The sequence below is a fragment of the Vombatus ursinus genome, unplaced genomic scaffold, assembly GCF_900497805.2.
Source record: "Vombatus ursinus unplaced genomic scaffold, bare-nosed wombat genome assembly UNPS02000580.1, whole genome shotgun sequence".
In the NCBI taxonomy this organism is placed as follows: domain Eukaryota; kingdom Metazoa; phylum Chordata; class Mammalia; order Diprotodontia; family Vombatidae; genus Vombatus; species Vombatus ursinus.
The window spans coordinates 5016552-5037734 of record NW_020940358.1 but is presented as its reverse complement, the minus strand read 5'-3'; the positions used below and the strand labels follow the sequence as shown (position 1 = coordinate 5037734).

The 21183-nt window shown below is 41.2% G+C and overlaps 1 protein-coding gene across 7 annotated transcripts in view; it reads right to left on the bottom strand.

Annotated features, from left to right (window-relative positions):
* The window catches only part of KCNQ2 (potassium voltage-gated channel subfamily Q member 2), a 154551-nt gene that overhangs the window by 70056 nt on the left and 63312 nt on the right, over nucleotides 1–21183 (bottom strand). The gene's annotated exons all lie outside the window — the stretch shown is intronic.

Here is a 21183-nt window from a genome sequence, read left to right as displayed (position 1 = left end):
GTGTGTGTGTGTGTGTGTGTGTGTGTGTGTGTGTGTGTGTGTGTGTAAGATACTGCTGGACCTTCAGGTCCCAGAAGACCCGGCTTTAACTCCTGATTTTTCTACTTCCCACCTCCATGATCATTTCATTTCCAAAATGAAAAGTTTGGACCTTTGAGGCAACCTCTGAGGTCCCTTCTACTCTAAAGTTACAATTCTACGGTTCTGAACCAGGGTCCATAAACGTGCTTTTTAAAAAAATCACTAATTGAATTTCAATGTAATTGGTATCCTTTGTAATTCCACATATTTTATTTTATACATAATAGTAAGAATAGCTAACAGTTGTATAACATTTAAGATTTGTAAAATGCTTGTTTTATCCTCACAACAACCATGGGGAGTAGGTGCTATTATTATCCCCATTTTACAGATGAGAAAACTGAAGCAAGTAAAAGTTAATACTTGCCCAGAGTCACAGTGTCTGAGGCTGGTTTTGAACTCAGATCTTCCTGACTTGAGGCCCAATAGTCTATTCACTATGCCACCAGATGCCTACTTATTGCTGTCTCTCGGTGACCTGTCTTCATACCTCACCCAATTTCTCCTGCTGCAGCTGTAATCTACTTTCACTTCTCCTGAACTCTGGATATCTGGGGGTCTTAGAGATCATTTTATCCAACCCTTTAATTTTACAGATGGGGAAACTGAGGCCAACAGAGCAGAAATGCCCAAAGTCACAAAGCTGGTTAGTGACAGACCAGGGACTAGAAGTCAGATCTTCTGCCCCCCAATTATTTCTTGGTCCTCTTCTTCCCTTATACTGTTCTTTTTAACTTTGCCTCACTGATTATCTCTCCACTCCAGAAGAAAGAAAAAGGTCTGAGCTTGCTTGTGAGAAAGATTTTCCAGTAATAGTCAATTGGCTTCACCCAGGCTCCACCCCTTCCCATGCCCTTACAGAGGGCAGATGTTAAATTAATTGGCTCAGTTTCGAAAAGCATCCGGTTCAGAGAGAGTGTGACCACTGTTTAAGGTCCCGCATCAGAGTGCCACAGTGACTGGGAGAGGAAAGCACTTATGGGGAGGAACAGCATATATAGCCTACTGCAATTTTCCTAATTCCTCCTTCCCCCTCTCCATTCTCTCCTCTGCCCCTGAACCAAAGACTCCTCTGCATTCAAGAAGAAAATGCTCGGCACCTGATGTTCACGCTATGAAAACCTCTATTTAGTTTTTAAAGCTCTTCATAACTTGGCTACTTCTTACCTTTCTCGTGTTTACAACCCTAAGCTTAGATACTGGCCTTCTTACCCTTCCTCCCATACAATATTCCATCCCCCAAAACTATGCATTTCTTTTTGTTTAGATCTGACGTTATTTTTAATAGTATTTTGGGTTTTTTTCCAATTACATATAAAAATAAACCCTAACATCCATTTTTTTTATTTTGAGTTTCAAATTTTCTCCTTCTCTCACCTCCCCTTTTCCTAAGACAGTAAACAATTTAATATAGGTTATATGTGTGCAACCATGTAAAACATATTTCCATATGTGTCATGTTGTGAAAGAAGAAACAGACTAAAAGAAAAAAAGGCATGAAAAAATAAGGTGAAAATAGTATGCTTCATTCTGCATCCAGACTCCATCAATCAGTTATTTCTGTGGATATGAGTAGCATTTTTCCTCATGAGTCTGTTAGAATTATCTCAGATCATTGTATTGCTGGGAATAGTTAAGTCATTCATAGTTGAACATTGCACAATGTTTCTGATACAATGTTCTCCTGGTTCTGTTCACTTCACTTTGCATCAGTTCATGTAAGTCATTCAGCCATTCCCCAATTGATGGACATCCCCTCAATTTCCAATTCTTTGCCACTACAAAAAGAGCTGCTATAAATATTTTTGTATAAGTAGGTCTTTTTCACTTTTTTAAAAATTTCTTTGGGATACAGATCTATTAATGAAAACCATGCATTTTTACTGGCTGTCTTTCGTACCTGGAAACTTATCCCTCCTCATCTAGGCCTCTTAACTTCCTTCAAGACAGCCCAAATCTCACCTTTTGTTAAGAGGCTTTTTGTGCATACCCCACCCCAATACACACACACTGCTTAGTGCCTTCCTGCTGAGATTATATAGTATTTACACTGTATATATCTTATAGTGCATGGTTTCATATTTAGAATGTGAGCTCTTTGAGGGCAGGAGCCATGTTTTTGTTTTTCTTTGTATCCTCAGCACTTAGCAAAGTGCCCAGAACATGGTAAGAACTTAAATGCTTGGGGATCAACACTATTAGATTAATTGTCCTATGAAGAGTCTCCAAATAGCAGCTTATCTAAAAGGCATTGCAAATTGCCATTCAGATATGTCCCTCAACAGGAGTTGCCTGTGTAGGTCTACCTTATCTAGGCCAACAGTGAAGTGATTCAGACTCAGACTTCCCTGAGCTTCCTCCCATGGCAGCAAAGGATCTTCCAGCCTAGACTGGATGATCCAAAGAGAAGATAACTGAGAGTTCACCACATTGGCCCAGGATACCAAACTGGTTCTTCCCCAGAAGTGCCAAAGGACTGAATGTTCTTCTGATTCATCTACAGAAGTTCCAAGTTGTCTCAATCTTTCTTTGTGGTTCCTATCTTCTTTATGATTCAGTCTTACCCTATGGGAAATTTATTGAAATCAAAACTCAAACATTCAATGAGTGTACCAAGCCCTGTCCTAGGTGTTTGAAAGGGATACAAGAGAAGACACTCTTCCTCAAGGAACTCAGAGCCAAGACACCCACACATAGAACTATTGAGGGAACCATTGGAGACAAGATAGGAGCAGGTACAAGACTGTCTCTGAGGCAGCACGTTCCACTCTAATTGTTATGAAGTTTTTCCTTGTATCAGGCCAAAATCTTCCTCTCTGCAATATCTGCCCATTCTTCCTGGTTCTGCCCTCTGGAGCCAAGCAGAAGTCTAATCCCCTTCCATATAAGAGCCCCAAATACTTGAAGTCAGCTAGCATGTACCCCTGAGTGTTCCCTCCTCCAATCTAAACATCCCCAGTTCCTCCAATCAAATAGCAGCAGAGTATGGTTTTTGGTTATTGAGTCATTTTTTAGGTGTGTTCAACTCTTCATGACCCTGTTTGGGATTTTCTTGGCAAAGATACTGAAGTGGTTTGCCATGTACTTCTCCAGCTCATTTTACAGATAATAAACTGAGGCAAACAGGGTTAAATGACTTGCCTAGGGTCACACAGAAAATAAGTGTCTGAGGCCGGATTTGAATTCACAAAGATGTCTTCCAAATTCTCAGCCCAGTGCTCTATTTACTGTGCTTGGTAGAATAGAAAATAAGGTTCTGGACTAATCAGGGAGACCTGGGTTCAAATTCCATTTGACATTTTCTAGCTGTGTGACTGTGGATAAGTCATTCAATCTCTCTGAGCCTCAATTTCCTTATCTGTGAAATGAGAAGAATAATTCCCATTATATTCCTATCTCATAAGGTTGTCATAAGGTTCAACAGAGGTACACAAACTTTGAAGTGCTATATGAATAGCAGTTATTGTTTAGTGGATCAGTTTTAAGACCCATCATATTCCTATGAAAAAGCTCCAGTTTATCACTGTATTTCCTAAAATGTGGTGTCCCAAACTTTCAAACTAGAAGCAATCTTAGAAAATATCCAGTAATAGAATCAATAAATCTAGAACTGGCAAGGACATCAGTGACCATCTAGTTCAACCCCTTCATTTTACATTAAGAATCCAAGGCCAGAGAAGGCAAGTGACTTGCCCAAGGTACCATGGTAAGTTGATGGAGACACCAGGACTAGAAGCTATGTCTCCTGACTTCCCATCCCTTTCTACCACCCTATGCTAGAGAAGAATTTTCTACTAGAACTGTTTTAATGCCACTTGAGCATATTGTATTCTGAGAATCTTTGGAGTAACTCCACCAACAGAAATGCCTAGTGAATATTGTTATCTCATAGAAATCATGGAGAGTCAGAATGAAAGGCACTTCAGAAAGGAGCAGCGGCAGCTAGGTGGTGCAGTGGACAGAACGCCAGCCCTGGAGTCAGGAGGACCTGAGTTCAAATCCAGTCTCTGACACTTACTAGCTGTGTGACCTTGGGCAAGACAATTAACCTCAATTACCTCAAAAAAAAGAAACACCATAAAAAAATAAAATTTAAAAAGGAGTCAGTTCAGCTAGCCCATTCTACTCAAGAGGAAAATGAGCAGCTTAGCTATTCAGGGGAAAGTAAAATCCCTATTCCTGCATTTCAGGCAGGAAGGAAAAGTTGCTCCAATAGCAAAATTCCCCAAGGGGAATAAATATTACCTTCAAATACAATCCAGTTAATACTTATTGAACACAGCTAATTGTGTTCAACAAATGAAGAGACACTCAGGGCTAGCCATCTAGGTTGAAACCTTGCTATGTGACCCAGAAAAAAAATGTCATTTAGCCTCTCTCTTCCTCTCATCCAATATAAGCTTGAAGAATTGGGAAGGCTTAGAAATAAAAATTATGGCAAAGCATTCATCAAGCAAAAAATGCTTTGGAGGAGAGATTGGGTTGGGGGTGGGGGTGGAAGGGAATACCAAGTAAGTATTTCATCTGTGTCAAGAACTCCTAGTGTGAAAGCTCTCTCAATCCTGAACAGTTGCCCTAGGGTCAGTAAGGAGTGAAATGACTACTGTCCTATGATCATAGAGCTAATTTGTTCCAGAGGAAGAGTTTGAACTCAGGCCTTATACTTCAAGTCCAAAACTCAAACATTATACCAGTCTGCCAGTTACAAAGGACATCATTAGTAGTGAATGATTATCAACTGAAACTTCTACAAAAGAAGTTCCTTTAATCTCAGCTATAATTGGGGAAGGAAAAGATTGTGATCTTGAGAGAGAAATGTGGAGCCAATTTTAATTTGCCCGATCCATCTATAGGACAATGAAAAAGTCAAAAAGGAGAGCTGCAATGGCTGGAGGGAAGAACATGTCTGAGTCCAGGTGGGCTGGCAAGAGTCAACCTAATTTCCTGAGTAACATCCTCCGATGATGAGCCCTTGTGGCCAGAATTCTGGGAAACATCAGTGTGTAATAGAGAACTCAATCTGAAATCCATCAGTGATGATGCTGTTAGGCATGACAGATTAGGAGAAATAACCAGGTTAACTGAGGGCTGGTGAAAGCTTCAGGCTGGTGCCACTGCACAGGAACAGGAGGAGGAAGAACAAAGCCCAGATGGCAGGCTCATTCAGTCTGAATTCCCTCTGGGGCTGTAAACACCAAACCACCCACAAAGGAGAGAAAGACTCAGCCATGGGACAGCCCAGGGACAGCAGCAGCAGCAGGAGTGTGGGATTCTCTCAAATGCTCACTCAGCTTTCCCACAATCAATCTTACTGTTTTACTCTAGGGATTGGGAAGAAATTAAAGAACTCAGCTCAATTCAAGGAAGACAGTAGATGCTAAAAGAGATGCAAGAGGAGGAAAAGGCACTGCCCTCTACTCTCCAAGAACTCACAGGTTTCTGTTTGTTTGTTTTGGCAAAAATAAGACTCATACATGAAATATAGAATAATACCAGACAGTAAATAATGGCGTCCTAAGAAGTCAATACTGCCAAGCACCAGTGTTAAATATTGATCCTCTAGAAAGGGGAGAGATTATTGTAGATTGACAGAATCCCAGAGCTGAAAAGGATCTTGGGGTCATCTAGTCCTGACCATAAACACCTAAGCTAGAACCCTGCCCTCCCCATAACATCCCTGACAAGAAATCAGTCACTGTTTGAAGACCGCCAGTGATGCGGAGCTTACTACCTTTTAAGATAAGTCATTCCATTTTGAGGCTTCTTGGTGGTGCTCTGGATAGAGTGCTGAGTCAGGAAGACCGGAGTTCAAATGTGGTCTCAGGTATTCAATAGCTATGTAACTTTGGGCAAGTCATTTAACCTCTTTTTGTCTCAGTTTCCTTACCTGTAAAATGGGAATAATAATAGCACCTACCTCCCTGGATTGTTGTGAGGATAAAATGAGATATTATTTGTAAAGTGATTAGCACAGTGCCTGGCATATAGCACTTAATAAATGTTTGTTTCCTTCTTTTAATAATATATAGAACTTTGAAGTTTGCAAAGCACTTTGCCTATGCTATCTCATTTGATCTTACAACAGTGTGATGTAGGTGCTATTATTATACCTATTTTAACAGATAAAGAAACTGAGGTTTTAAAGAGGATGCTTGATTTGCCCAGAGTCATACAGCTTGTAAGTGTCTGGGAAAGGATTTAAACTCAGGTCTTCCTGACTCCAGGTCCAGCACTCTATCCATTACATAAACTCAGGTTGTTGTTTTTCTTATATAAAACTAAAATCTTCCTCTTTGCAGCTTCTGGTTGCGCTCTCTGAGACCAAACAAAACAAATTTAATCCCTCTTGCATATAACAGTCCTCCAAATACTTGGAAGGCAGCTACCATTCCCCTATCCCCACCCCCCAACAGTCTTATCTTCTCCAAATTAACATCTCCTGTTCTTTGTACCAAATCTCCCATGGCCTGGACCTCAAGGAGGGGGCAGAGTGTGAACTGGGCTTTGAAGGAGGAACATATATTTATATTTGCATCCCACTGCCTTAGCATAGTACCTAGCATATGGTAGACATTTAATAAAACTTGAGAGGGCTATTCCAGGGAGCGTGAACAGCAGGAACAAAGATCACAGGATCACATTTAAACCTAGAAGGGATCTTGTAGATCACTTAGTTCATCCCTTCTCATTATACAGATGAGAAAATTGAGGACCCAAGAAGTTATGTGACTTGCCAAAGTTCACCCAGGTACTTAGTGACAGAGCCAACACTGGAGTCTAGGTCCTTCCTCTGATTCTAGATAGAGCATTCTTTCCATCATAGCACACAGCCTGTGGAGAGGGGAACAATCATGGCATATGACAGGGTCAGCTTTCCTCCATGTGACATTTTCAAGGGTGAGGCACTGAGGTGGAAGATGTCTCTGAAATGTCACAGAAAAAGGTTTTAGCTCAGCAGGTCAAAGCCTGGTGATGAAGGGGCCAAGGACATGGGTCCTTCATTAGGGACGTTTAGTTTCTCTGTTTCCCAAGCTGCAGACAGAAATCCTAACCCAGGCCAGCTGTGTCACATGCATATACCACCCACTAGTCAGAAGTCAAAAGGATGAAAGGGTATGGCACATTTACCATTACTATCCCTTTTTGTTTCACTGGTTGATTTTGGTCTCGACCAATGATTTCATTGATATGAACCTGTGTGCTATTCCTCACATGACATTTCATCTTCCCAGCTCCAAGCTTTTGTAAGGTAGTTTCCCATTCCCAAAAAGCACTTTCACCTTGCCTATGTCCCTGAGAATCATAGCTTTCTTCCAAACTCTGCTCAGACATTGCTTCCTATATGAAATCCTACTTGATCCCACCAGCTGCTAGCCCCTCAGAAAATAACTCATTTTAACCTCGGATATCTTGTCTCCTTTTGTATCCCCAGCACTTTGAACAGTGCCTGGCATGTGGTAGGCACTTAATAAATGTTTTCTGACTATCTACTAACAGGTGTACATATTACTTCTCTCCCATAGAATGTAAGCTCCTTGGAGGCAGGAAATGTAGATGTTTAATATATATTTATTAAATTGAATTGAATTTTTGTCATTGTATCCCCAACACCTAGGACAGTGTCTAGCACATAGCAGGAGCTTAACAAATCTTTGTTGATAGTCTGGGTGAATGGGGAATTCCCAATGGGGAAATTCTCTCTACCTATATAGATTAATATCTTGAGGATTCTGGAAAGATGGTGGAGTAAGTTAGAAAATTCCAAGCTCTCCAGATTTCCTCCACGAGCAAGACAAAATAGTGCCTCAATGTCAACATAGAGTGGCAAAAATAAACAAGAGTTGAGGCAAGACAGTAGTCTTCCTGGGGTAACCAGAGATCTGAAGAAAGATCCCAAGATGGCAGTTCAGCCCAAGTGAAATATAAACACCTCCAGGCTAGCTCCACTGAAATGAGCAGCGAACCATGGGGGCAGCTGGGTTGGGAGGTAACCTTGACCTCAGTCACAGGAATTTTCGCCTCTCAGACAACGTGAGGAGTCACCATCTAAGGGGAGTGGGGGAAGATTGTGGGAGCCCCTACTGACAAGGGACACCAGGCCCAGTTGTGCTGTTGAGATGTGGTCCTGGGCGAGAAGGAACCAGCACACATGGTGAATGCAGAAGCAGTGGGGCAGGGACGCTGCTGGCTATGGGAACTCACAACAGAGCTGAGTTCTCGGTCTCTGTTCCAGGCAGAGGAGAGAACTGAAGGTCATAGCCACTGGAGTGTTCTCAGGGAGCAAGAGCATTTCCAGCATAGTGTGCTTAGTTGTGGCTTGGAGGAGAAAAGGAGTGTAGAGGTTGGGCCCAGCACAAAGCGCAAAAATTGTAAGAAGGACCTGAGGCCAGAGGCACCATCCCCCACACCCCAGGATTAGAGGTGATTATAACAATAAGCTGCTAAAAAAATTTTAAATAATCAGGCAAAGGAGAAGGAACCAACCATGGACAGTTACTATGGGGATAGAGAAGACTGGGTTTCATCTTCAGAGGAGGACACTGAAGCAAAAAAAAAAGCCTCTCCTGCTCCAAAGAGTAATGCCAAATGGTCACCTGCCCAAAAACAATTCACAGAAAAAATCAAAAAAGGACTTAAAAATAAAATAAGAGAAGTTAAGGGGGAAAAAATTTAAGTAAGAACAATCCAAGAAAAACAAGAAGATTGTGGGGGGGAAAAGTCAACCAACTGAAAAAGGAGATTCAGAATCTTAAGAAGGAAAATGACTCCTTGAAAATCAGAATTAGGCAAGAGGAAGCCAGCAAAGTTATGAGACCAAGAAATAATATAATAAAATATACAGAATGAAAAAATAGAAGAGAATGTGAAACATCTTATAAGAAAAACAACTAAGGAGAACAGATCAAGAAGAGAAAACATAGGAATAATCAGACTACCTGAAAGCTACAACAACAACAAAAAAGAATCTTGATACAATAATACAAGAAATAATTAAATTGTCCTGAAGTGTTGGAACAAGAGGAAAAAGTAGAAATAGAAAAAAAATCCACTGATCACCACCTGAAAGAGATCCTTGGAGAAAAACTTACAAGAATATCATAGCCAAATTTTGAAACCCCCAGGTTAAAGAGAAAATATTATGTGAAACAAGAAAAAAACCAATTCAAATATAGTGGAGCCACAATTAGAATTACACAAGGCTTAATAGCAGTGACACTAAAAGGCCACAAGTCTTGGAACACTATATATCAAAAAGCAAAAAAAAAAAAAAAGAATGGAATTATGGCTGAAAATACCATACCCAGCAAAGTTAAGTATAATCCTGAATGAAAAAATACATATATATATATATATATATATTCAATGAATTGACAGACTTTTATTGCAAAAAAGACCAGAACTAAATAGAAAATGTGACATACAAGATCCAAGAGAAATATAAGGTAAATATCAAAGACTAATTACAAGGGACTCAATAAGGGCAAATTACTTGCTTTTTATGTGTGGAAATGTAAACCATATGTCTAAGGTTGTCATTAGTATTTGGGTAGTTTGGAAGAAAAAGTGGGGTAGAGCTGAGTATGATATGATTCTAAAAAAGTAAAATGATGTAGGAAAAGGCAAAAAGAGTAATTATCTCATACAAATGAAGTGTGAGAGGACTTCACTCTTATCAGGAAGGGGTTAAAGAGGGAACAAATATGTGTGTGTGTGTATAAAAGTCTTCTAAATTCAAAAAGAAATAAGAGGGCAAGAGGATAAGAAGGGGGGAAAAGATAAAGGAGGGATAAGGAATAGGATGGGGTTATAGAAGGGTGTGTAGATTAGTGGGAATGGGATAAAGAGGGAATAACATATATATTTAGAAGGGCATAAAAATCTTCTAAATTCAGAAAGAAATAAGAGGGCAAGGGGATAGGGTGGAGGTAGAGGATAATGAAGGGATTCTTGGAGGGAGGTAAGTTAAGGAATAGGAGGGCAAGGCAGCAGATAGAAGTGAAAAAGAAAAGTGAGGAAGGATAGGAATAGGATGAGAAAGATAATAAGCAAAATACAAAGGAGAAAAATATACAACAAACAATTATAGTTTAAAATGTGAATGAGATGAATTTACTGATAGGTTAAAAATTTGAATTCAACAATATGTTGCTTTTAGGAAATGTTATAAAAATGAGAGATACACACAAACATAAAATAAAGATGAGGAATAGACTTTATTATGTAAAAAAGCAGGGATAGTTATCATGATCTCAGACAAAGCAAAAGCTAAAATCAGATTTAATCAAAAGAGAAAACAAATGACAAGTAGAAATAAGCATAATGCAGTCTTACATATATGGGTTTGAGTGTACATGTATATAGTATGTGTATGTATGGATATCTATATATGTATGTATATATGTATATCTATATCTACCTATCTATATGTGTGTGTGTATATGTGTGTGTGTGTGTGTGTATGTGTGTGTGTCCACACTTAATTGTAGCTTTCTGGGGTGGGGGGAGGAAAGGGGAAAAATAAAATAAAGCTTAGGTGGAAGTAGACCTATGCATAGTTTAAAAATAAAAACAGATTGATATTTCATATATATTTGCCCCCTGAAAAGCCAAAAACTTACCCTGCCAGGAAGAGCACCACTGTTTAGGTTTTTGATGGCTTATAATAGTATAAATAGCTATTGTTTTTTTTCTGGCCAGAAATTCTAAGGGTCTTCCTCTCCCAGATTGATGTTGTCGGGATGGTATGTTGGGCCATTTTTTGCCTCAAGTCTTACCTAGCCCTTAGTCATTGAATGGGCATGGCCTCATACAAACTGAGACCTAGGAAAGCCCTTAATTTAGAAAGGCCAAGGTCACCCACTGCAGCCTGGGCCATAGCCAATCATCTTGGCCTTTGTCTTGCCACTGGGCTTTGATGAATCTGGAGGAGAGAGTGAGGCTGATGACTTTGTGGAGCTTTACCTCACGTAATTCCATTTCACTGGCAAATCAAGACATCACCCTCATGATGTCATTGGTCAAATAGAGATAACAATAGCACCTATTTCACAGGGTTTTTGTTATTGAGGATCAAATATAATATATATAAAGTATTTTATAAATGTTAAAGTGCTACATAAATGTTAACTTTGTTATGATTAGTAGTGATATTTCCAGAGTTGGCCCTCTATTCATTAGATGTCAGTCTCATTCATCTTTGCTGCAGGAAAATCTCAAAGTGTTCCCTCTGCCCAAGGTTGGGGGAGAGCTCAGAGTGAGACCCTCCTCATTCTCCCAATTACGATTATTTCACTCTGAGAAGGAGGGGACATACAGCAAGGCAGTGAGAGTAAGGGCAAGATGAAAAGAAGGCCACAGTCAGAGCAATCCTGCCATCTGATGATGAGTCAAGGTCTGAAAGAGAAGGGCTTAAGCTAGCTAGGCACTTAGCTGAAAGGAGAGTAGGGAGAAATTAGATCATTTACAGATCATTTCAAAGACTCAAAAAGACCAAATGAAGTGGCAAAGCAGCTTTCCTCTCTGGCTTTTTGTAGTTCCAGCCAGGAAATTCCAACCATTTCACAGTTTATTAGCAAAAACACTCCACATATCACCTGTGCCTTTGTCAGCTCAGTCAGGAGCAGGAACAGACAGCATTATTTGGGGCCCAGCGCTCATGCCTGAAATCCCAACAACACACAGCCCCAAGGGCTATAAATTGCTGAAACCAAATAACCCAGAGCCATGGCATCAATGAAAAGACTGTCTGAGCAGTATCTAGGCCATGACGAAAATGACACAAATATGCCTGCAAGTTTACTAGCCCTGTCCAAGGAGCAGGGTTTCATTGGCCTGCTTTGGAGGGGTCTTGACCTGGACAGACACACAAAAATGTGTGTTATTAAATGGATTTGCTTTATTCTATATCTATAATTAGGAAAGAAGACATTCTTGTCGACAGTTAAGGAGAGGTAGAGGCAGTTAACTACAGACTCATTTGTACTGTGAGCCTCAGTTTCCTCATCTGTGAGGAGATTAGACTAAATAATCCCTAAAGTCTCTCTAACACTCTGATGCCATTAAACCTCCAGGAAATTTAGGCCTTTTGGCATAACTTGTCTCAACAGCTAAAAGGTCACTTCTTCATTTTAATCCTCCCAGATTAGCTCTGTGGGCGTGAGTGACACTGTCAGGGCCTAAGGTATTAATCATCCTTAATTTTCTAACAACCAAATGTCTTATTATAGAACCTTCACTGCCATACTTAAGTGGGCTTCAGATGGACAGCTCTTGATAGTCTTTCTATGGGGATAGATCAGTGATGGAAGTCTATGTCAGTACAGTAGAGGAGGAACATGGGAGAGGAAGGCGTTATGATATAGTGGAAAAAACTTAGGGTTGGAATTGGAGGACTCATGTCCCAGCTCTGTCACTTACTACTCATGTAACCTTGGGCAAAGTCATTTGATCTCCCTGGGCCTGTTTCCTCATCTGTAAAATGATATGGTTGGATTAGATGACCTCAAAGGTCCTTTTCAGCTTTAATCTACAACTTTCTATTACATCCAGCTCTAAATCTAGACTTGTGTTATAATACTGGTTTCACTGCAAAGTGATCAAGTGACATGCATCCATGGAAAAGTCCTAGATTTGGAGTCAGTCCACCTGGCTTCAAATCTTGCCTCTTCCTCTTACTGCCTGTGTGACCCTGGAGAAATCACTTAACCTCCCTATACCTCCATTTTCTTATCTATAAAACAAAAGGACCAGACTAAATTATTTTGGAGATCTCTTCCATCTCTAAATTCTATGATATTATGACCTTGGGAAAGTAATTTCCACTACCTGGTTGTCAGTTTTCTCATCTATCTAAATGAGAGGGTTGGAGTAGATGTTTTCTAAGATCTTTCCAGTTCTACTGTTCTCTGAATACACAAGTCTTCCCGCTGAAAACCCAGGAACTTATCCTGCCAGGAAGACCACACAGAAGACATGAACTACCAGGTATGACTAATAACGTGCAGGGGTTTTCTAGAGGGAAATCTAGAAGGACTTCATGCCTCCATTGGCCTTTTCCTGGATTGTAGGAGAAAGTAGCAATGCCTTAGACTGCTGGACAGGAGCCCAGGGCCAGTCAGCTCTGGGAAGAAGTTATTTTACCCTGAGAGGGACTAATTGGTCCCTGTGTCTGGAATTCATTGCCTCTTCATAGAATTCATTGCATCTATCCACTATACCATCTCCAGCTTCCTTCAAAGTAGTGCTACATCTACTACATGAGGCCTGTCCTCATTCTTACAGTCCCTGAGCCCCTAAAATTATTTCTTTTTCTTCCATCTTAATATCACTTTGCATTATTTTGCATCTACTAAGCACAGTGCCCAGCATACAGTTTGTTGTTCTCAAAGAGAACCAGTGACATCACGAGTGATTCTTTACTTGTGAGTGGATTGGATTTAAGTGAGGTAGAGTTGCACAAAGTCATCATTCTCACTTTCCCTTCCAGGGTCACTGAAGTCCAGTGGCAGGACAAAAGTCAAGATGACTGGCTGTGTTCTGGAATACAGTGGATGACCTTGGCATCTTCAATGTCTGATCAAGCTCTGAGTGCTCCACAGCACTTACTTCAGCTGCCTTCATGGCCTTTGGAACAAATTGTTCCCATCCCCCCATTCTGGCAGGGGAGTCATTACATGTTCAGGTAGACATCCCCCTGGATCACTGACAGGTTTGGGGTCCACCTTTTGTGATTTAGCCCATCTGCCGAAGACAATATCACCAGGGTGTGGCCACTGTGCATGCTACAGTTTCTTGGGGCCACAGGTGAGAGTTGAGTGACAAGAGGACACCAAAGGTGGATGAAAGTCCCTGAAAAGAGCTCAGCATGCCCTCATATCAGAGGTGCTAGCCTTCTCTGAGCATCCCATGCACCTCCCAGCATATAGTAAGTGCTTAATAAATAGCCTATCAACCTTTATCTACATGTTTTGTTGAAGAATTTACATGCTTTAAGGGCAGGGATTTTTATTTCTGTTTTGCATCCTCAGTACCTAGCACAATACCTTGCAAACAGTAGGTAGCTGATAAATGTTTCAGTAATTGAATTGAATCAGATCACTCCTCAGTCAGTTCTACTCTTCCCAGGATGCTTCTTTCCCTTGCTTGTGTGACTAGGTGATGCAGGCCTGAGAGTCCTCTGCACCTCCTCCACACAGCCTGAGATTTCTGGGTTTGGGCTCTTGGCTGCATTTCCCAGCCCTGGCCTAGCTCAGCCAGGCCTCTCCTGGCAGGCTGGCCCTCCTGATGAATGCTCAGGATTTCCCTCCTCCCTGCATAAGATTTCTGCAGAGCTTGGGAGAGATGGGAAATGCATGTTCACTGGAGCATGTTCAGCAGGTCACCAGGGAGTGATTCACACTGGGCTCCAGCTTCAACCATAAGCAGACCATTACATTGTGTGGGTTGGCAGGGGTTTTTCCTATTATGAATCTCTTTGCACCATGTTAAGATGCCTGCACACATGCTCAGCCTTTTATGTTCCTCCCCTGTGCCTGTTCTCTCCCTCCCCTCATTATTTCCATTTCTTCTAAGAGTCCTGGAACAGCACAGAAGCTCTGGCTAAATCCCCTCTGATTCTTAACCAGCCTGCACTCCCCCAGGCACTTAGCCCAGTGAAGTCAACAATTCTCCCTGGCCATTTGCAGGCATGGCTAAAAGAGGGCTGCTGGCCATGGTCACCTGCAGGAGGGCCAGAAGGATTTTGTCTCTCCTCTGTTGCAGTTTTTCAAAGTGGACATTTATTCAGATCTATTTTCCCATAAACCTGAACTTTTTTCCTATGCAATTAAAGGGCTCATTAAAACCACCAGGGACAATTCTTGCTTCACCACAAGAACTCCAGAATCTGAGCTCAGCAAGTAGAGTCACAGGGCATACATTGCAGGCTGTCTGTGCTCCCTTTGACTTCTGTTTCTTTTACGAGACCAGCATATCTATAGGTACACACACAAGCTGCCTGAAGCTCAGATGTGCCAACACAAAGCCTATTAGTCTATGCTTCTAGGACTTTGTTTAAAGGTCCTGAAGCTTGGGATCGATTACACATCTCTCCTTAACTAACAGGCACACACACCTAAATGGTATAATTCCTCAGTCTTGTGGGGCTTAGTTAATATGTCCAGGCCCCCTGTGTGGTCAGGCAGGCTTGAATATGAGCTAAAAAGACGCCACATTAAGTCCTTGCATCTCCTTTAAGGCTATTAGCCACCTTTTCTGCCCAGTGGGTGCTGGGGCCCAGTTTTTCAGGGAATGGACAGGGAGTTATCAATATAGTCCCATATTATAGAGACTCAAACAGAGACAATTTGCGCAAAAAATGACTCGAGAGAACAGAAGGCTGGGTGGCAGGAAGCACGGCCCAGTGAAATGAATTTGGCTGGGATCTTTTTGAGACCTAAAGATACTGACTTGGTCTGAATTTACCTATAGAGAAGCCATTCCCTTTGTTTTGTAGGCTTCAAGTCAAAACTAAAAATGGGGTAAGGCTAAAAGAAATTATATGATGACTTTTTTAGCATAATTTTTCAAAATTTTAAACCACAAGATTTTTGCCCTTAAGTACTCACCTGAAGCCTGAAGAGCCAGACACACATTTACTGGACAAACATAGGATTACAGATTTAGAGCGTGAAAGAAATTGTAATCCAAGTCCTTCATTTTCCAGATGAGAAAAGTGAGGGCAAGAGAGGCTGAATGACTTAGCCACACAAATGAGGAAGCAGCAGAATGGACATTTGGACATAGGTCAGTTCTTCCTATAGAAACAGCAGAGGGGCAGCTAGGTGGAGTAGCAACTAGAGCACTGGCCCTGTAGTCAGGAGGATCCGAGTTCAAATCTAGCCTCAGATGCTTACTAGCTGCATAACCCTAGGCAAGTCACTTACCCTCAATTAGAAAGAAAGGGAGAGCAAAGACTGCCTTTCCTCACTGCCCCACCAATGTCATCCTGACCTCTGTGAGAAGATACCTCAAAGCTACACCCTTTGTAGGTGGCATCAGAAACTAGAGGCATAAATGCCTCTTTATCAGTAAATTCACACACAGGTCCAAGCCTCAGGCCTAGGAGTTAACCTGATATATCCTTGCTCCATAGGAAGGGGGAAATGGGATGGGGAGTAGAGGGATAGAGGGAAAGTTTGTACTGGATTGAAAGGATGCTTTAGGATCAGGAACACGGCTTCCATAGTAGAGTCACAGATTCTACTGGCCAGCTCAAACCTGGGAAAACTACTCCTCCAAGGTCTCACCTCTTGTCAAGGCTATACAAATCAAGCCAGAGAAGTGTTTGCCATGGTTCTTAGACAAGGATACACCAGAGTCACCAGGTCCCAATCCTGACTGTGTGGATAAATACCTGAATATCCTCTATGGGGTACAGACTATGGCTAGCAGCTGAATGGTTCATATTAATAATATATAATAATAATAATAACTATAAGACGGTAACAGTGGGAAACATACTGAACTTGGGTTAGAAGGCCTGTGTTCAAATCTCAGCTCTGCCTCTTACTAGTTATTTGAAGTAGTTCAAGGAAAAGGCAAGTAATTCAGTTGGGCACGACTGAAGAGCAACAAGTAATTTGACCTCCCTGGGCCTCCATTTCTGAATCCTGGATGTCATGGCATCTGAGGTCCCTTCAGCTCTAAAGCTATGATCTTATGGTTTGTATGGCACATTAAAGATTAGAAAGTGTTTTACATACATTAACATATCTAAGCTTCCCAGCAGGTATTCCAGGTACTGGCCATTTTACAGATGAGAAAGCTGAGGCTCAAAGAGGTTAGATTTGAATGCAAGTCTTCCTGCCCCCAAATTCTGCTTCACACCACCATTGATGTTTCACACAGAGAAGGCTCTTAGCACAGTGCCTCACACATAGTAGACAATAAATATTGACTATTGACTCCTTTATTGACAGAAAGTGTCAGGATCAAAGTAGAAAATGTCTGTAAAATTGTAAAGTGTCATCCAAATATGAGCTAACACTATTATTATTGTTATTATTATTACTAGTGTAATAGTTGACAGAGGCTGATGTTTGACCCAGCAATGTTCCTGATGTCCCCAGAGTTTTATTCTGAGTGAATAATAACAGATAACAAAGAGACAGTCATCATTTAGTTGCTGGCACAGAAAAAACACACACACACAAACACAAACACACCCCAAAACAGCAACATTTCAAAACCACAATTAATTTCCTTTGCTCATTAGTCAATTTATTCAGTTAACTGAGCCCTGGAAAAAATGCCCAGACATCTAATGTGCCTTATGTTCATAAATCCTCTGTTTAATTGTATTTTCTTCTGTCTCAGTTACTGATCAAGAAAGTGTCTTTGCCAAGACCAAATATACCCCAGGATGCAGAGTCTATCTCTGCATTAAAGTCAGGAGTAGAAAATTTGGAAAGGCTCATGTTTCAAAAAGAATAACACACTGGGGCAGGGCAGAGAGGCTATCCCAGGGATAACTGAAAACGTAGTCCACAGAGACCAAAGAATCCAACTATAGTCATGCTTCATTTATTCGAAGAACACGCAGGAGAAAGGGAAAGAACAAAAGAGAAAACCAAAAACGGAAGAAGGGAAGCCAATCTGACTTATCTAGAACTCATCATAGAATCAGGAAGAAAGCAAAATGGGCCTATGAGCAGCCAACAGAGATGTCACAAAGCCCATGCACTAAAATGCATGCACTTCACCCACTCCTACCCCAGCTGCTTAATCGAAGGTTATTTATGCTTCCTGTGCACAAAAACTAGGAGTTACGGGTTTGGAATGTGCCTAATGTCTGAGTCCTTCCTGACATCATTGCCAACACTGCTGTTCCTTGGGGGAAGTTCCAAGATAACAGAATCCTATGAGACTTACACCAGGTTAAAGGGATTGTATCAGGAGGCTTGGCCTCCGAAGAAAAGAGGAAAAAGACAGGGAAGGCCATGAGCAGGCGGGATGATGGTGGCACCCGTGGCCATGGAGAATCCTAAAGTACCACCTTCCCAGGGCTGTAGAGAACATTCCAAACACCACAGAGAAATGGGGAGCAGCCTAAAGTCAGGCATGCAGTCAGCCATCAAAGCGGGGAATTGCAGCATTAAGGCCTGTACTCAAAACATTTAGGCTAAAGAGATGACAGAGGGAAGGTCCCCAAGAGATCCATTCTATATGAAAGAGGCTAGAAACCTGGGGCCAGAGCCAAGATGACTCCACAGCCACACCACTACACCATATCTCCATGAGACAAACTTTGGTCACAGGTCATGTGAGTTTTTCAACGGGAGATAATAGTAACAACAACAATAGTAATAAGTTAACATTTATTTGGTGTTTTTAATGTTTACAAAGTGCTTTGAGATGGTTATTTTCCCACCAAAAGAATTTACTGGAGGTTGCAACCCATTTCTGTATGAGGGACAGGAGACTAAAAATTATGCTGATCCTCATTTATTTTTCCTAGGTGAATTACCTAGCCCTTCTGACTTGATTCAATATTTTGCTATTTCTCTGGCACTGCCAACACAGCTGACTCAGGGCTTCATTACCTCCCACCTGGACTATGGCAACAGCCTGCTAACTGGTCTTCCTGCCCCAAATCTCCACCCACTCCAGTTCTTCCTTCAGTTAGATGGCAAAGGGATTTTCCAAAAGTAGAGGTCTGATCATGTTAGCCTTCTACTCAGTAGGCTCCAGCAGCTCTCTATCACCCACAGAATCATATATAAAATCCTCTGGCATTCAAAGACCTTCACAACCTGGCTCCTCCTACTTTTCTAGTTTTCTTACACCCTTGCACCACTCTGCCCTACTCTTTTTTTTAAGATTATTGAGATTTATTTCGTTACTTGCATTACAATTTGGGGGTGAGAGAAATGATTATTTTTCTCATGTATTAATAACTAATTATTTACTCAGGACCAAAGTTTTTACCCTTTTCTACTTCCTCATCCAGACATCAACCAGGGTGGGAAATCTTGCTCAAAGACTTACCCAGGCTAAGATCTAATCAAAGACAGTAAAAGAAATTCTAAGTTTAGGTGAATGGGTGGATAGTCTCATTCATTATATTTACTCAGATAGGTCTGGGAAAATGTGAATTCTCCCTTTTGTCAGACTGGTGATATGGAAATTGATGTCTCTTTGACCAAGATTTGGGTGCTCAGTGTCACTACCTCAAGACTTTCATTGGAATATAGCCCACTTCTTATTATAATATTCATTTTCTCATTAATTGTTACCCAATCAGAGTCGATTGCCACCCTCAGGAACACTCACTCTTCCAAGGGCATAGAAACTATGAGCCCACCACCATGAGGGGTCTTCTGCATTCAAGTGTGCCCCTAATCTCTTTTATTTATAACATGCTAACCTTATTAATAAAATGATAAATTACCCAGAAACTATGTCTCTCCAAATTTTTTGAACGTTACAGGGGTATGGGGCAAAGCTAGAATTTTTAACTAAAATGCCAAGCACTTCTGTTGAAAAACAACACGATAAGACCTCATTTTTTTTTCAGAATTAAGTCTTTGAGGAAGACAAATGTGCTTCTTGATTAGATTATTGCCGAAGATAAATATCATCTAGACAGGAATCAATTGCTAAAAATCCTTTGCTATTCTGAAGAGGGGGAGATGGAGGCAGTACTCGCACTCTTCTGTCCAATGGCACTAGCCTCTTTGTTGTTCCTTGAACAAAACACTCTGGACATTTTCACTGATGTCCCCTAGACCTGGAATTCTCTCTGCCTCCTGGCTTCCTTCAAGTCCCAATTAAAATCCTACCTACAGGAAGGCTTTCCTGATCTCCCTTAATCCTAGTGCTTTCCCTCTGTTAATTATTCCAATTCATCCAGTGTATAGCTTGTTTGTACATAGCTTTTTTTTAATGTAGTTTCACCCATTAGACTATGAGCTCCTTGAGAGCACGGACTGTGTTTCACCTTTCCTTGTATTCCTATCGTTAATCAGCACAGTGTCTGGCACATGGTAGGTACCTAATGAAAGTTTATTGATTATTTGATATATGGTCAGTGAAGAAAGTATACACTGTGATGGTAGCTGAGCCATGATTTACATAATTATGACTTTCCCTATCTGAACCAGAATGGCAGCTAGGTGGCACAGTGGATAGAGTGCCTGCCTTGGAGACAGGAGGAGCTGAGTTCAAAATCTGACCTCAGACATTTACTAGCTGTGTGACCCCGGGCAAGTCATTTAACCTTGTTTGCCTCAATTTCATCTGTAAAATGAGTTGGAGAAGGAAATAGCAAACCACTCCAGTATCTTTGCCAAGAAAATCCCAAATAGGGTCCTGAAGAGTCAGACATGACAAATGAAAACAAACCTGAACCAGGATAGCAAGGGGCCCCAGTTTTCAAGGGGGCTCACATAGCAGAACTCCCAGCAAATTTGAAAAAGGTTTACAAACTTCTACAGGCAAGTACACTGAGCACAGCAAGGATGGACTAAGAAAAGCTTTCATAGCAGACACATTTTTTTTGCTATTTGGTGAGACAATCAGGGTTAAGTGACTTGCCCAGGGCCACACAGCTAGTAAGGGTCAAGTGTCTGAGGCTGGATTTGAACTGAGGTCCTCCTGACTCCAGGGCCAGAGCTCTAACCATTATGCCACCTAGCTGCCCCTCAGACACATTTTTTTAAAAGCTCAGCAGCCTGGAGGCACTTAGTGCTTGGGCTAAAGAAATCACCACAGCTCAGCAACCTGAGGGGCATAAGCATATTAGAGCACCAGACAATCCCTAAAATCTTTAATGATGGCCCTAAGTCATTAAGAAAAATTTCAATGATGTTCACTATCTTCTATGTGGAGAGGCAGCATGCCATAATGGGTAGAAAACTTATAAGAGAATGGATAGGAAAATCAGACTTCAAGTCCCAATTCTGACATATAGATACTCTTTACCTCTGAGTATCCCCAGGTAACAACCTAATTCTATAAAATTTGCTGATGTGCATTGGAAGAGGAAGTTTCCTCACTGGGAGTTCCTAAGGTTCAGTAGATAGATAGATAGATAGATAGATAGATAGATAGATAGATAGATAG